Here is a 17,511-nt window from a genome sequence, read left to right as displayed (position 1 = left end):
TTTCTACGTGCGCCAGGCTAACGAGTGAAGCTTTTATTCTATAACGTAGGCTCTCACAAATTACAAATTAAGAATGTATTCCAGTGATCTCTGTCGTAAGTACACTCTAAGACAAAATATATTAAAAAAAGAAACGATGCATCACGAAGTAATTATGCTAATGGCACGCCAGTCGGTAGATGTGATGTATAAGTACAGACAATCAAATGATTTCAGTTTCAGAAAAACATGGGTGACTAATTCAAGAGAAAGAGCTTCACAAATTGAGCAAGTCAATAAAGCTGTGGTCCACCTCTAGCTCTTATGCAAACAGTTATTCGTCTTGGCGTTGATTGAGAGAGCTATAGGGTGTTCCCCTGCGGGGCATCGTGCCAAATTCTCTCCAATAGGGAAGTTAGATCGTCAAACTCCCGAGATGGTTGCCCATAATGCTCCAAGCGTTCCCAATTGAGAAGAGATCCGGCGATCTTACGTGCCAAGCTACGGTTTACTAGCATGAAGAAAAGCAGTACAAACTCTCACCGTTTGCAGCCGGCTCTTGCTGAGATGTAAGCTCTGAATTGCTTGCCATGAAGGGCAACAAAACTGGGCCTATAACATCGTCGACTTACCGCTGTGCTCTAAGGGTGACATGGATGACAACCAGAGGAGAGGACACCTCAGACGATAGCGGCTGATCGTTGGGCCGTATGGCGGTCGACAGTCAGGTTGGTACCCACCGCTGTCCGAGGTGCATCCAGACAAGTCTCCGCTGGACATCGGTCCTCAGTTCGAAGCGGGACTCATCACTGAAGACAATTCCACTCCAGCCAATGAGATTTCAGGCCAGAGACGTGCCTGGAACCGCGGGTAGTAGTGGGATAGCAATCTGACTGTCGCACACTGTACGCCCGACAACCAGATATGATGTTCTGGAGCGCCATTTCATTTCATAGCAGGATGTCATACGCGTCGACGATATTCCATGCCCCGTTTTGTTGCCCTACATGGCAAGCCATCCTAGGCTTATATTTCAGCAAGATAGTGCTCGACCACACAAGGAGAGATTTTTTATTGCTTTTTTTTGAGATTGTGATCCTGTGACCTGGCTTGGCCAGCAAGGTGACATGACCTCTCTCCAATTGAGAGCGTCTGGAGCATAATGGGCAGGGTCCTCCAACCATCTCGGGACTTTGACGATCTAACTCGCCATTTGGACAGAATATGGCACCATATCCGTCAGGAGGACATCCAACAACTCCCCCAGTCAATGCCAAGCAAACAAATAACTGGCTACATAAGGACCAGAGGTGGAGCAGCGCGTTATTGACTTATTCAGTTTGTGAAGCTCTTTTTCTTGAATAATTCATCCAATTTTTCTGAAATTGTAATTATTTGCTTGTTTGTGCATGTACGTCACGTCTGCCGATTTCCATCCCATTCGGACGATTCCCTCGTTTTTTAGTGCAATTATGTCCGCCCCCGGTAGCTCAGTGGTCAGCGCGACAGAATGTCAATCCTAAGGGCCCGGGTGCGATTCCCGGCTCGGTCGGAGATTTTCTCCGCTCAGGGACTGGGTGTTGTATTGTCCTAATCATCATCATTTCATCCCCATCAATGCGCAAGTAGCCGAAGTGGCGTCAAATCGAAAGACTTGCACCTGGCGAACGGTCTACCCGACGGGAGGCTCATGTCACACGACATTTACAGTGCAATTATGTTCGGTACACGACCTGGATACAAATTTGGCTGCATCACCGTAAATAACCGGGAATGAAATTAAAAGGAAAACTAGGTCACCTGGAATGAGATTAAAAGGAAAACTAGGGCACCTTTCAAACTAATGAAGTCATTAGAAGCTCCACTTCTGATGCCTAATACCCTAGAGCAAGGTCAGAATGTGTTGCGTCTAATGCTCCGATGAAAGTTTGAGGACTGGCTCATAGTATCGGTTGTTAGCAGGAACGGAAGTGACGAAGCACGTCTTGGCCACCTGTCGTCGCCCAGACGCTCTGCAAGTACTGCAGCAGCCACGGCTGCTACGTGTGCGACAAAGGTTGCTTGCTTTTCCTGCCGAATTCATCTCGTCGCAGAGCCAACGGTCTGTCAATCAAAACCAAAGCGCTGATCTGGCAATAAGTTGGCATCCAGACTTCCTGTGTGGATCTGGAGCAAATTTTATGGCTGGAAACTGATATTTGCAAGCATCTGTGACACTATGAAGACAGAGGGATGTCATACAAATCTTACAAGAAAACAAATGTTTTCAACAATTTATTAGGCAAATAAAATAAAATTATACAGTAAAATAATGACGATAATAAAAGACCTACAAAAGACATGACAGGAAATCACTTCGGCAACAAATAGGTAACCTGAGAAAGGTTACTAAACGCCAAGAAAGATTCTTACAAATCGGCTTCCCCAGAACATCAGGATACGTCATGACGTAATAGTTTCCAAACCAGGTGATTTGTACTTAACTGAAACCCTTGCCCTTAGTAACGATAAAGGAATCCTCGGAGCTATGGAACAGAAAGAGCACAAAATAATACGAGGAATACTAGAATCCAGTTACAAGAACAGCACTCATAAAAAATCCTTCACAGAAGATTTCAGCAAGCTAGGGAAAATGACAGAAACTAAGGAGATGGCTTAGCCACAGCCTGTTGCTAAGCAATGTCTCCGCAATATCCTTTCTTTCAGGAGTGCTAGTTCTGCAGGGTTCGCAGAAGAGCTCCTGCAAAGTTTGGAAGGTAGGACACGAGGTACTGGCAGAAGTGAAGCTGTGAGGACGGGGCGTGAGTCGCGGTTGAGTAGCTCAGATGGTAGAGCACTTTCCCGCGAAAGGCCAAGGTCCCGATTTCGAGTTTCGGTCCGGTACACAGTTTTAACCTGCCAGGAAGTTTCCTAACTTGTTTCCAGTCGTCACCAGTCCAGTTTCGGTGTTGACGGGCCCAGGAGAGGCGTAAAACTTTGTATCATGCTGTCATCGAGGGTATACGAGTGGGCCTTCGGCTTCGAAAGCCCAAATCGATGATGGTTCGTTGATGGTTCGCACGTTGACACTTGTTGATGGCCCAATACTGAAATCTGCAGCAATTTGCGGAAGGGTTGCGCCACTATCACGTTGAACGATTCTCTTCAGTCGTCGTTGGTCCCGTTCTTGCAGGATATTTTTCCGGACTCAGCGATGTTGAAGATTTGATGTTTTACCGGATTCCTGATATTCACGGTACACTCGTGAAATGGTCATGCGGGAAAATCCCCACTTCATTGCTACCTTAGAGATGCTGTGTCCTATCGCTCAAACTCACTTAAATCTTGAAAACCTGCCATTTTAGCAGCAGTAACCGATCTAACAACTGCCTCAGACACTTGTCTTTTATAGGCGTTGCCGACCGCCTGTATTTGAACATGCAAGCCTATATCAGTTTCTTTGGCGCTTCAGTGTAATACCCAGTTTAGACATCGTTTTACCGCCCATTCGGTTTATTTAAAAGCCACAGTAAGAGTTCGATGACATTCAGCATAACAAGATGTAGATAGGTTAGAAGATGTATTTGATAAAGACAATTTATTTTTATTTATCTTTCCAGCAAAGAAGTAGTTATTCAACTTCTTCCAGTTGGGTCATAGTAGTCTTTTTTTGCTCAGCCGTCAGTTTGATTCAGTGTTTGCCTTTGTTGTGTTTTGTTCAGTTTTTGTGAGTCCAATTGACTCCTATTGGTCCACGATCAATTTCTTCGATGATTTCATCGATGGTTTTATTGTTTTATGTCCTGTCTACTCTGGTACGCCATAAAGTACTCACTAGGCATCGGATTGCACTGAAATGTATGTAATATGTATTATTTTGAAAATGTACCAGCTTTACTGCTATATGTAATAACTGCCACTGTTTCGTAAAACGTTATCTCGATCGTTAACATTGTTTTGTAAAGATACGCTTTAGTACCGCAAGGGCAGAAGTAACAAATAAGACGACTGCGTTGAAAATGATATAACTGTACAACACTACTGTTCTTAAATACAAAACAGAAATGCAATGCGAATAATATTAGCAGGTACGGCTGTCATTTTGCTCGAACGTCTGTTGCGGTATGAAAGATGAGGACATTTTCTGTTTGCGTAGCAGCAATTCACATCATATTATAAACAAAAGGAAAGACTTTAGAATTCTGTGAGCATTACAGGAGAAAGAAGGATATTTATCATTTAGAATTTAGACAAAGACTTTTCTGCAGTCATGCCTTTAAAATGTAGAAGAATCTTAAAATCTGCGATGAATAGCTACCGTAAGACGTTAAATGAACCGCACCACTTCCATAGCGAAATTAAAAAACGCTTGTCCCACGAAAGTGCTTTCCAAAATGTATTCGTCTGTGGAATATATTTAGCGGTACAATAATTACACTCGCATTCTAAGTCTCTATGGTCGTCCCCTGTATAGCACTCTTGTTGTCTGAAACCTCCAGCGTTCATTAAAAAATAGGAAAGAATATTTATGCGTTTAAATTATGGCGCACGAATGCGCTCTCGAGCTCACAACAGAGAGAATTAAATATGTCATTGCAGCGAAAGAAGTGAAGTGCTCGTTGGAAAGCAGGCCCCGCCGTCGTTACGAGCATGGAGAGTCCGAGAGCATTATTTCTGGCAGGCAGCTACACACAGCCGGGGCCTACACCTCAGTGGGCACGAGAGAGAGAGAGACAGAGAGAGGGAGAGAGAGAGAGAGAGAGAGAGAGTATAAAACCGCTTGTGACACACTAAGGAGGGGTGTTGCGAGCGCGTATTCCGGCATATTAGTACATTTAGAGTGCGTATTCACGTACGGTACAAACTAGAAAGTCGTCGAGAAGAAAAGAAGTGGAAAAGGGGGAGGGGGGGGGGGGGGGGAAGGAGAAGCGAGGAGAGAAAATTGCTCGCGCACGCAATCCTACTATTGCCGACGGAGACGTCGAGTGGGTGTTCTGTCTCGAGTGGATGAAGCTTAAAAAACTGTGTGCCAAGTATACTGCTGCGTGAAAGGAGCGAAATACAAGACTAACTGATGCGTTCTGTAGGGTTTCATCCGGAGCTAAAAAAGGCCAAAAGGGCAGAGGAGGAGGGCGTGCGCTGCCGGCGCTGAAAAGGCGGACTCCTCCTCCTCCTCCCGCCGCCTCGTGACGCTTATTAGTGGGCGACCACGGCCGAGGACGGGCGTGTGCTCCACTGTGGTGGCCACGGTCACGAGGTCACCACCCTCTCAGGCTTACCGCTAAAGGGGCGCTGCTGCCGGCCAAGGGATTGGCTGGCCGCGGAGTGCGGCGTCGTCAGTGGCAGCATCGATAACTCGTTACATGCCTCACGTGACGAGCCCCAAAACAGGCTCGCTTTAAGACTCGAGCGACACAGACGGCTGCTTGGGGCGCCAAGCTGAGAGGGGCGCTAGAGGACCCCAAGCGAAAAGTTTATAAGCAACGTGTATCATAATTAGCAACGAAAATTGACGCGGATGGAAATACAGTACAGAAAATCATTGTTGAGGCACGGATAATCAAAGAAAAATTAAGATTGTCGGCTGGAATAGTTGTGCAGCGTAGTATGTGATCGAGTATAATGACAAGTGCAGTCAATTGGTATCGCGCTAAATATCAGTTGTGTAGTACACTATTGGCCATTAAAATTGCTACACCAAGAAGAAATGCAGATGATAAACGGGTATTCATTCGACGAATATATTATACTAGAACTGACATGCTACTACATTTTCACGCAATTTGGGTGCATAGATCCTGAGGAATCAGTACCGAGAACAACCACCTCTGGATGTAATAACGGCCTTCATACGCCTGGGCATTGAGTCAAACAGAGCTTGAATGGCGTGTACAGGTACAGCTGCCCATGCAGCTTCAACACAATACCACACTTCATCAAGAGTGGTGACTGGTGTGTCGTGACGAGGCAGTTGCTCGGCCACCAATGACCAGACGTTTTCAATTGGTGGAGAATGTGCTGGCCAGGGCAGCAGTCGAACATTTTCTGTACCAAGAAACGCCTGTACAGGACCTGCAACATGCGGTCGTGCATTATCCTGCTGAAATGAGGGGTTTCGCAGGGATCGAAGGAAGTTTAGAGCCACGGGTGGTAACACATCTGAAATGAAACGTCCACTGTTCCAAGTGCTGTCAGTGCGAACAAGAGGTAACCCAGACGTGTAACCAATGGCATCCCGTACCATCCCGCCGGGTGATACGCCAGTATGGCGACGACGAATACACGCTTCCAATATGCGTTCACCGCGATGTCGCCAAACACGGATGCGACCATCATGATGCTGTAAACAGAACCTGGATTCTTCCGAAAAAATGACGTTTTGCCATTCGTGCACCCAGGTTCATCGTTGAGTACACCATTGCAGGCGCTCCTGTCTGTGATACAGCGTCAAGGGTAACCGTAGCCATGGTCTCCGACCTGATAGTCCATGCTGCTGCAAACGTCGTCGAACTGTTCGTGCAGATGGTTGTTGTCTTGTAAACTTCCACATCTGTTGACTCAGGGATCGAGACGTGGCTGCACGATCCGTTACAGCCATGCGTATAAGATGCCTGTCATCTCGACTGCTAGTGATACGAGGCCGTCGGATCCAGCAGGGCATTCCGTATTACCCTCCTGAACCCACCGGTTCCATATTCTGCTAACAGTCATTGTATCTCGACCAACGCGAGCAGCAATGTCGCGATACGATAAACCGCAATCGCGATAGGCTAAAATCCGACCTTTATCAAAGTCGGAAGCGTGACGGTACGCATTTCTCCTCCTTACACGAGGCATCACAACAACGTTCCACCATGCAACGCCGCTCAACTGCTGTTTGTGTATGAGAAATCGGTTGTAAACTCTCCTCACGTCAGCACGTTGTAGGTGTCGCCACCGGCGCCAACCTTGTCTGAATGCTCTGAAAAGCTAATCATTTGCATATCACAGCATCTTCTTCCTGTCGGTTAAATTTCGCGTCTGTAGCACGTCATCTTCGTGGTGTAGCAATTTTAATGGCCAGTAGTGTATATAACAATAAATCAACGATTCACCTGACAGAGGATGGAATTCAGTATAGAGCCAACCGGCTCTGTGTCGTATTAGTGTGGGCATATGTGCCTTTGCTGCAGATAGGCGGTAACTTGTTCTTGAGTAAAACGCCAAGGGATGCCTTTAAGACTTCCAGTTCGGCAACATCCGCGATTCCACCCACGCAACTTTCCTGAGCACGATGGAAACCTAGCTTCAGAAATTTCGACACTAAATCAGCACGGCGGTTGCTCTAGTGCCTCAAAGTAGGCAAATCTTACCAAAGGGGTGCCGAAGGGATTGCCAAGTCCCTAGTTGCTAGAGCGGCCGAAAGAAGTCGAAAATTGTGAAGATACGTTTCTAACGCGATCGAGAAAGTTGCATGGGTGGCACCGAGGGTGTTCCCGAACTGGGAGATCTAAGAGGGACCCTTTGTTGTCTTCTTCACGCACATGTTAATGTTGCACTCTCGCGTGATCCTGCCACGGGAGGTTGGAGAACAGGGAGGTTGGAAAAGGTTAAGTACCCTAGATACTTCGAATCACATTGAAATTTCGCCGAATGGTTTTAAACAGTCCCTAGTGGTCCCAACCTGTACGTGAGAGCAAAAAGTACGGTCGTGCTGCGCTCCAAAGGAGTGAGACCACGTTCAGTGGGGAGTAAAACGGGGATGCAGCCACACAGATTCCTTTGAGAAGGGTTGTAACGTCCGAGGGTAACAGCAGAGTCAAAGATTGTCAAGATGGTCCTCCCGTTTTTCACCACATTGGGAACTGTCTTTTCCGGCAGCAAAATGTGTGGGAATCAACGCCCCAGAGGATGGGGTGGTTCCATTAACGCCCTTTATGCCACCCGTGAGTCATTTCCGTCTCGATTCTGAGTGGCGATGTGTGTGACATCTTTCCCTCGGCCGCCCAACTGAAATCCGTCTGATTTCAAGGCTGGGTTTCACGGTTCCGATCATCGCAGAGACGTCAAAAGAAGGGGTAGAATGTCGGTAAGAGGGGCTGTGGCGACCTCAAAAATGGCTCTGAGCACTATAGGACTTAACATCTGAGGTCATCAGTCCCCTAGAACTTAGAACTACGTAAACCTAACTAACCTAAGGACAGCACACACATCCATGCCCGAGGCAGGATTCGAACCTGCGACCGTAGCGGTCGCTCGGTTCCAGACTGAAGCGCCTAGAACCGCACGGCCACACCGGCCGGCGTGGCGACCTCACTGTGCGACACGTCCACGGCGGCGTTGGGTAGAGTTCAGGTGAAATTTGGTGTCAACGTGGCATCATCAACCTACCTTACTGCTCACATGAAATTTTCACCTGTGGCTTTTTTTCAAGTGTCGTCACGTTGCTGTTTGTGGCGTCGCCGAGCCCGAGAATCACGTCACAGGACTCGACACTTCTGCGCCATTACAGAGGAAGGTCGCAGGCACCTTTGAGCCGAATTTCAAACTTATGAGTCACAATAGAAAACAAATTACGGGTTTCTCTAAAGTGATCCTTTAATTATTTGGCGCAGTGTACTTTGACGGCAAAATTTGTAAAATATAAGTACTTACTGGGGTTTTTTTTTTTTTTACCTGCAACACACAACTAGTAGTTTCTTATGTTTACGTCAATACAAAATTAGATTTTTGTATTTCTGTAAATTTTGTGTTCTGTAAACTAACTAGCGTCCGCAGTGGAATACTACATGTGCACCCCGGGTAACGCTAATTAAGCTAGAACGAATAGGCAGCCAGATCAGATATTGGAGTTACTGGCTACAGACATGCAAACAAATCATAATCAAAAAGCTTTAAAAAATGGACCTTTTCAGGACCAACTAATTAGAAGACTTGGCCCTTCAATCCGAGTATGCCGTTTAAACATAGAGGGCATTAGCCGAGCTAAAAGCGAGTACCTATCTAAACTCCTCGTAGATAATGATACTGACGCAGTCATAATCCAGGAAACACATGCTCCAACTATGGAAGACCTGCGTAGAACAGGTAGGATCCATGGTTATGATCTTATGGGTTGTACATATCATAATGTGTATTGTGTTGCCACCTATGTAAAGAGCAATATAGAGCATGCACGTCTCATTTCAACAAATACAGAAAATGAGATCCATTACGTCTCTACATAAGCGGAGAAGTCTATTATAAATAATATTTATAAGCCACCACACTTGCCGTGGCCACTGGATATTCTGCCAATTACTGCTCACCCATCGAGTTATGCTGGAGATTTTAATAGTCACCACGGCCACTAGAATTAGGATAGTGACAATGAGTGTGGTAATGCGCTCAACGACTGTGCTGAAAATGAAAATCTAGACATGGTTTATGATGCCAAGGACTTGGTAACTTTCAGATCAGCTGTTTGGCGAAGAGATTACAACCCAGGTCTCTGCTTTGTGTCCCGGGGCTGCAGAGGGCACCCAGCGCCTGTAACCAAAGAAGTTGCATGGGGGCTTAAATATTATTTTTATAATGCAAATACTTCTTAAATTTTAGTCGCTGTCTGTCCGATTACGAAGTGTCGTAAACGGTTGGCCCTGACTAGTTTCAGTACGCAATCTGACTGCATAGAATAACAACAAAGAATGAAATGAAATTTCCGTTAACACAATTAATTAATTAAGTCCCCAGCAACTATAAAACCTACGAAACAACAAGCACAAATGTAGCTGTTCTGTGTGTGGAAGTGTGATTCAACGTACACATCTGGCACGGTTCTTCTTCAATAAGACAAGTAATTTTAAATACCATTTATACTGAAGTAATAAAAAAAAAATTAGAAATACTATAATTGCGTAAGGAAACCAGAATTACACTCTAATACAAGAACACAAGCTAGATGCTTTGTTGACTGAACCTGTAATGACGCATTATTTAAGACATTGAAATAATAAAAAGAAAAGGAATATTTTTTTTTTACCTTCATATATATTGACGAAAAGCACTCTGATCATTACAATATCTCCATTCGAACAACATCTGCTGTCTAGCCCATCAAACAACTGCATAAAACATGGAACAAGCACTCCCTACTACAACATCTCAACACCGACTCACTACTACCACATCTCGATAAGCACTCTCCACCACGACTTCTCGACAAGAACTCTTCACTACGACATCTCAGCAAGCACTGACTACTACGGGTTCTCGACAAGCACTGCCAGTGGAGGCGACGGAATAAAACTCTTTGGTGCAATCTCTGGCGCTGTGGCTCAGTGTAGCCACCTTTCAGAGTCATACGTAATTTCCCACACAGCCAGCACAGGCCAGTAATCCTTGATATGGCACTCTCTGTCCCGATAGCGAGATTTGTACCACAACCAAGACGGAATTTCCGCAGGGCTGATTGACAGAGTTTTGCTGACCATCTAGATACATGTGTCTGTTTTATTCCACCAGAACCTAAAAACTATCCACGATTCGTCGAGGTTGTTCTTACTGCTGCTAAGAAGTTTATCACTCGTGGGTACGGAAAGGAATATATACAAGGCTGGAATGAACGTTGTGAACTACTTAACGAACAGTATAGCGAAACTGACGACATCGATATTGCAGACGACCTCCTCCAAAGTGTTGACGCTGCTAGAAGAGCACGATGGTGTGAGAAAGTAGAAAAAGTAAACTTCAGACATTCAAGTGGAAACGCATGGAGTCTTCTGCGTAAGCTTGGTGGACCCTCCATCAAACCCAGGCAGAAACCTGGTGTTTCAGGTAACCAAATCGCTAACCATTTAGTTGAAACATCTATATCATCCTGTCACAAACAACATATTTCCAGAATAAAACGAGAACTCACCTCTCTAAAAGCTCAGCGCCCTAACGAATCCAATTTCTCTTCACAGTTTGCACTGACTAAATTGGATGAGGTCTTAAAACAAACTAAACATGGTAAAGCACCTGGTCTGGATAATATACATCCGGAATTTCTGATTAACATTGGTAATGGTGGAAAAAAATGGCAGGTCCGCTTCTTCTCCAACATCCTAAATAGTGGATAAGTGCCCAACGCGTTAAAGAGAACAAAAATAGTGGCAATTTTGAAACCAGGTAAACCAGCTGACCAGCCTCAAAGTTTCAGACCAATTCCCTTTTGAGCTGTACTTATGAACTCCTGGAGAGACTCATCTACAACAGAATCAGCGGCTTCATTGCGGGACATATCCCAGCTGAGCAACCGGGTTTCAGGCCACAGAGAAGTTGCTGCGACCAGGTACTGACCCGAACAACTTTCTTCGAGGCTGGTTTCCAAGAAAACGTGAAGAAACTTGTCGTGTTCGTAGACCTAACCGCGGCGTATGACACAGTTTGGAGAGAAGGTATCATATAAAAACTACTAAAAACAACCCGATGTTGAAAAATTATAACTCTCATCAACACCATGATAAATAATAGATATTTTCGTGTTTGCATGGGAGAAGATGTGAGCAAGGAGAGGAAATTAAGCAATGATCTACGACAAGGCTTCCTCTTAGGCCCCCTGTTATTCATCCTATACATCTCGGATCTCCCCAATATCAGGTCAACAACATTCTGCGCACGGACGATAAAGCTCTTGCTTGTAGAACCAAGGATCTCGGACAAGCGGAGACAGTTCACACAGATGATTTAGCCGTTATGAGCGCCTAGTTCAGAAAGTGGCGACTTAAACCCATTGCAAGTGAAAATGAAGTATGTACATTCCATTTGACAAACAAACAAGTTAACGCGGAGCTTAGAGTGAAACGTAACGGAAACACTCTTTGCTGTAACAAGTACCCTAAGTACCTTGTGTCACCCTTGACCGCACCCTTTCATATAGAAAACATCTTGAAAATACTGCTGCCAGATTAAAACTCGTAACAATATTATTCAAAAATTGTGTGGAATGACATGGGGAGCTTCACCAGATACTTTGCGCTCATTACTCATTGCGCTGGTCTTCTCAGCGGCCGAGTATTGTGCCCCGGTGTGACTAAACAGCTTCCACACCAATTTGATGAACGTCCACCGATGAGGCTGCGTTCTCACTCGAGGCTGTGATGAACGTTCACAAGCTGCATACGTGGCCGGATATGAATCCACATGCTACACGTACACATGCTTCACAACGTAAATTTACCCCTAAAGTGTGAGGTGCCATCATCGGAGACTGTTCAGTTGCGCCGCACATTCTCATGGACCGACTTAGTGGTCGCACACATCTCGTATTCCTCCGAAAGGTTAAGTGGGAAATGGTGAATGATATTCCCATGCCTATTCGTCGCCGCATTCGATTTCAGGTCGACGGAGTCCCTACGCATTTTCAGGGCCATCTGCAGGCAACCTTCGCCGGCCGCTGGGTTGGTCCCGGTGGGTCAGTAGCATGGCCACCACGATCACCCGATCCGTGTCCAATCGATATTTTCCTATGGGTGTGCCTAAAACACCTGTCACATCGACGGAGGACCTAGTGGGTAGGACTGTTGCCGCAGCAGCATGCCTTCGACATACACCAGGTATCTCTGAGAGAGTACGCTATTCAATACAAAGTCGATGTCAGGCGTGTGTCAGTGCATCTGGGCAAAGCTTTGAGCATCTCTTGTAGTGTACGTCTACAGTACAACGCCATTCAGTAGCCCCAGATGGCTTTTGCGGCCCCCGGTTCCTAAGTGATTACTAACCCTTGTCGTATTCCCGATGTTGCCATGTCAATTTGCAAACTTTTTTTAATTACCTTGTTTTTATGTTACAGAAGAATGCCTACGAAGCACTTATTTTAAAAGAAAACATGACCCTTTTTCCCGATCAGCAAAATCAGATGCCAGACTCAGATTCATAAGAGGAATCTTTAAGGAAATGTAACTCACCCAAGGAGGAAGGGGCTTATAGGGCGCTTGTTCGACCAATTTTGAGTACTGTTCGTATGTTTGGAATCCCTGCCAGATAGGACTGATAGAAAAGATCCAACGACGTTTGCACGGCACGTCTGCACGAGAGCGTTACGGAGACGCTCAGCGAACGTGTTGTGCATTACAGAGAGATTTACTATTGAAATTTTGATAGAGCACTTTCCGGGAAGAATCGGACAACATATTAATCTCCCCCGCCGCCGACCCAAACACACACATACGTAATGACCATGAGTAGAAAATTCGAGAAATTAGAGCCAGTACTGAGAGTACGGACAATGAAATTATAATTAAATCGACACCCCAGCTGCAAACGGGCGTTAATATACATCATTGGAGACATGCTGAAATTGTGTCCCCCGACCGCGACTCGAGCCCGGGACCTCCTGCTTACATGGCAGAGGCTATACCCAGCTGAGCCACCGACGGCACTCAGGATATTGCGCCTGAAGGGACCTATCCCTTGCACGCTCCCCGGGAGACCCACATTCCCAACATGTCCACACCACTACATTCGTAGTGCACCTAATAGATGTTTGCCCATCACACTCATTACTCGTGGCATATTAATCTACCAAGTCCTGTACAAGTTGGGGCATAGCGTGTGCGTTCGCACAAGAAGATCAATGGCCGGGTAGCCATATTTTAACTGTATATGAAGGTAGTATCTGTTCCCGAAAGAACAGATACCATTGACGACGGTGCAGCTTCACTAGAATGAAATCTAGCTGCAATCTGTTCTTGATGGATTAATTTGCCACGAGTAATGAGTGTGACGGGCAAACATCAATTAAACGCACTACGAATGCAGTGGTTGCGGACATGTTGAGAATGTGGTTCTCACGGGGAGAGTGCAAGGGATAAGTCCCAGCAGTCGTGGTATTCATCTGAGTCCTCGGTGGCTCACATGGATAGAACGTCTGCCATATAAGCAAGAGATCCCGGGTTCGAGTCCCAGTCGGGGGACACATTTTCAACATGTCCTCAGTGATGTTTATCAACGCCTGTTTGCAGCTAGAGTGTCACTTTAACTATTGAAACCTTCTCGTCTCCTCGATATCTCTTTTGTTAAGCAACCTTCCCTTCTACAATAACCTATGAAACCTTCCCTTTGGATTTCTATCTCTTGCTTAATAATAACAAATGAAATCTTCCCTTAGAAATTAATTGTCTTTCTCAATCTTTGCATACAAATTTAAATGCTGCTTATTAAAAGTGATTTTATGATTATTTCGACGAAACGTAGAATGTGTCGTCGTCGTGGCCCTCAGTCGTTACCTGCAATAACCCACAACTGTTACTTATCTTTCTTACTGTCACTGGGTCGCCATCTGACTGCTACATCGAACTGCGACATGAATATACTTACTCTGTTTTACTATACTCTATTAGCTGCTGGTGGGCTGTCATAATTAGTGGCTGTATTTATTACCAAAGCTGTCGTTATTCTTCAATAGCAAAGCTGACGTTATTCTTTAATTAATTTGACTGAAGTTACGTAATTCATAGTTAAACTTTTTCTTGACAACAATAAAATTTTGCGAAGTTTTACGTTGATGGTTTTTGGGATGGATTATAATCAGTAACGCAATATTGCTGGCAAAAATTAAATATATTCTGAATGAAATGAGTTTGCAAACGTTCAGATGGGGCTTACTTTTTATAATAATCTTACAACTAGCATTGCGCAAACATACCTTCAGTAGTATTGAGTTTCTAAAAAAAATAATTCAATAATATTAGTTCCTCTTATGATAATAGTTAGCTGATGTCTCTCTACATCCGTTTATAATCTCTTGTAAATCATAGCTGGTGGCTGGCAGGCACACCGCTCCTCTCAATCTCTCGCTTCAGACCTGCTACCGACTCGCTTCACATCTCGCTTACTGCTGCCTTCCTACAAACGCTAAAGTGCGGTCTCTCCCGCCAACAATGCTTTCTGGTGTAGACAATCCCTGCTACCATTACAAAATGTATCAGTCCGCGGTGTTTCCCGCTCTTTTCTTAACATGTATCCATACGCGGTCTCTCCCGCCCTTTTAAAATTATTTCCAACATGACAAATATTAATTATTCCTACTGAATCCTATTAATAAAATATAAACATCTTTCATAAATTGTGGTCTGACAATAGACAATAGAACTATACATGTCTTACATTATCATTTCATTCTAGAGAAGGTGCACGGTCATCAATGATTGGTTGGTTGTTTTGGGGAAGGAGACCAGACAGCGAGGTCATCGTTCTCATCGGATTAGGGAAGGACGGGGAAGGAAGTCGACCGTGCCCTTTGAAAGGAACCATCCCGGCATTTGCCTGGAGCGATTTAGGGAAATGACGGAAAACCTAAATCAGGATGGCCGGACGCGGGATTGAACAGTCGTCCTCCCGAATGCGAGTCCAGTGTCTAACCACTGCGCCACCTCGCTCGGTGGTCATCAATGGTATCTGTTCTTTCGGAAACAGATACTACCTTTATATATAGTTACGGACAATCAGTTTTCCCACGCGCTATTCACGAGTGGAACAGAATTGGAGGGCTCAGTCAGTGGTAGAAAAATTACCCCGAACCGCACACCATTAGGTGGTTTACAGAGTATGATGCAGATATTTTTAAAAGTCGTACCAAGTACCCGGGGAAATGTGATTACTGTCTGTGGATGTGGGTGATGACAGAAGTGTGGCGGAGGATTAGGAAGGAGGGGGGGGGGGGGCGGAGGGGATATGTCAGCTGATCTGCACTTCTGAACGTTTTAGCAAGAGGGAAAAGAGTCGACTGGTAGGACGCGACCACAGCGCCAAAATCGTCACATTCCTTGGATCACAGCGAGAACTAAGGAATCTATTATAGGACTGAAGTAACAACTTTATCTGGAAACTTCCTGGCATATTAAAACTGTGTGCCGGACCGAGACTCGAACTCGGGACCTTTGCCTTTCGCGGGCAAGTGCTCTACCAGCTGAGCTACCCAAGCTACGGCTCACGCCCCGTCCTCACAGCTTTACTTCTGCCAGTATCTCGTCTCCTACCTTCGAAACTTTACAGAAACTCTCCCGCGAACCTTGCAGAACAAGCACTCCTAAAAGAAAGGATATTACGGAGACATGGCTTAGCCACAGCCTGGGGGATGTTTCCAGAATGAAATTTTCACTCTGCAGCGGAGTGTGCGCTGATATGAAACTTCCTGGCAGATTAAAACTGTGTGCCGTGCCGAGAGTCGAACTCAGGATCTTTGCCTTTCGCGGACAAGTGCTCTACCAACTGAGCTACCCAAGCACGACTCACGCCCCGTCTTCACAGCTTTACTTCTGCCAGTACCTCGTCTCCTACCTTCGAAACTTTACAGAAGCTCTCCTGCGAACCTTGCAGAACTAGCACTCCAGAAAGAAAGGATATTGTGAAGACACGGCTTAGCCACAGCCTGGGGGATGTTTCCAGAATGAGCCTAGGCTGTGGCTAAGCCATGTCTCCGCAATATCCTTTCTCTCAGGAGTGCTAGTTCTGCAAGGTTCACGGGAGAGCTTCTGTAAAGTTTCGAAGGTAGGAGACGAGGTACTGGCAGAAGTAAAGCTGTGAGGACGGGGCGTAAATCGTGCTTGGGTAGCTCATCTGGTAGAGCACTTGCCCGCGAAAGGCAAAGGTCCCGAGTGCGAGTCTCTGTCCGGCACACAGTTTTAATCTGCCAGGAAGTTTCATATCAGCGCACACTCCGCTGCAGAGTGAAAAACTCACTCTAGAAACTTCATCTGGATCTCTAATTTATGCAACCCTCAACACCAGACGCGCACTCGTACCGTTTCTGGGCGAGACCCGTCGTACAAAAACATTCATAAAATATCCTTGAACAACCTCCTAAATTCTGTCGGTGGTGTTGCGACAGCATTGTAGGCATCACCTGAAAGTCTCACGCAGCGACGGTTCCCAGGTTCGTCCGTGTCGGCACTGTTGCTGGTCGCAGCGTGTAGTTTCCCCTCTGCGGTGACCCAAGTTCGACAGCACAATTACGGCCGCAGCTCGCCGCATTGAGACATCATTTGCGGCAGTAAATCACGGGCGGGCCCGGTTCCAAGTTCGAGCCCAGCCGGGGCGGGCGTGCCGCGGTGCTCCGCGCTGCGCCGGTTGCTGCCGCGACGCCCCGCACGCCGGCGGCGCTTTGTGAGGCGGACAATGGCCACGGAGCAGGTAGCGCCGCGCATGCGCGTCCGGGCCCCGCCACAATGGCCGGCCAGAAAAAGTCTTCCGCGCCCCTAACGAACCCTTCCCACCTCACTTCCCACCTTCCTCCTCGATCACATTAAACAGTATTCAAAACGCTATTTGCGTCTGAATCGGCTGACGCGCTACGTGATACCCGTGAAACGAACGCGATGTGTATTTGCAGGCTCTTCTCCGCTCCCCCACTGTACGGCGCATGTTGATGGAGTTACGATCTGTATATTGGCACGGGCAATCGAAAGGCAGGCGCCTTTCTGTCGCGGGACGCTGGGGACTGCCTTCTTCCCATTCAATAGCAATCAGATATGGGTCACGGAACAGCCACCGGGGACCGGATCGGCCCAGAATCGCAGATGGGGTGCGTACAACTTCTTGCGTGTTCGACAC

This window comes from Schistocerca piceifrons, chromosome 2, assembly GCF_021461385.2.
Source record: "Schistocerca piceifrons isolate TAMUIC-IGC-003096 chromosome 2, iqSchPice1.1, whole genome shotgun sequence".
NCBI lineage: Eukaryota > Metazoa > Arthropoda > Insecta > Orthoptera > Acrididae > Schistocerca > Schistocerca piceifrons.
Note: the sequence above shows the minus strand (reverse complement) of the source record.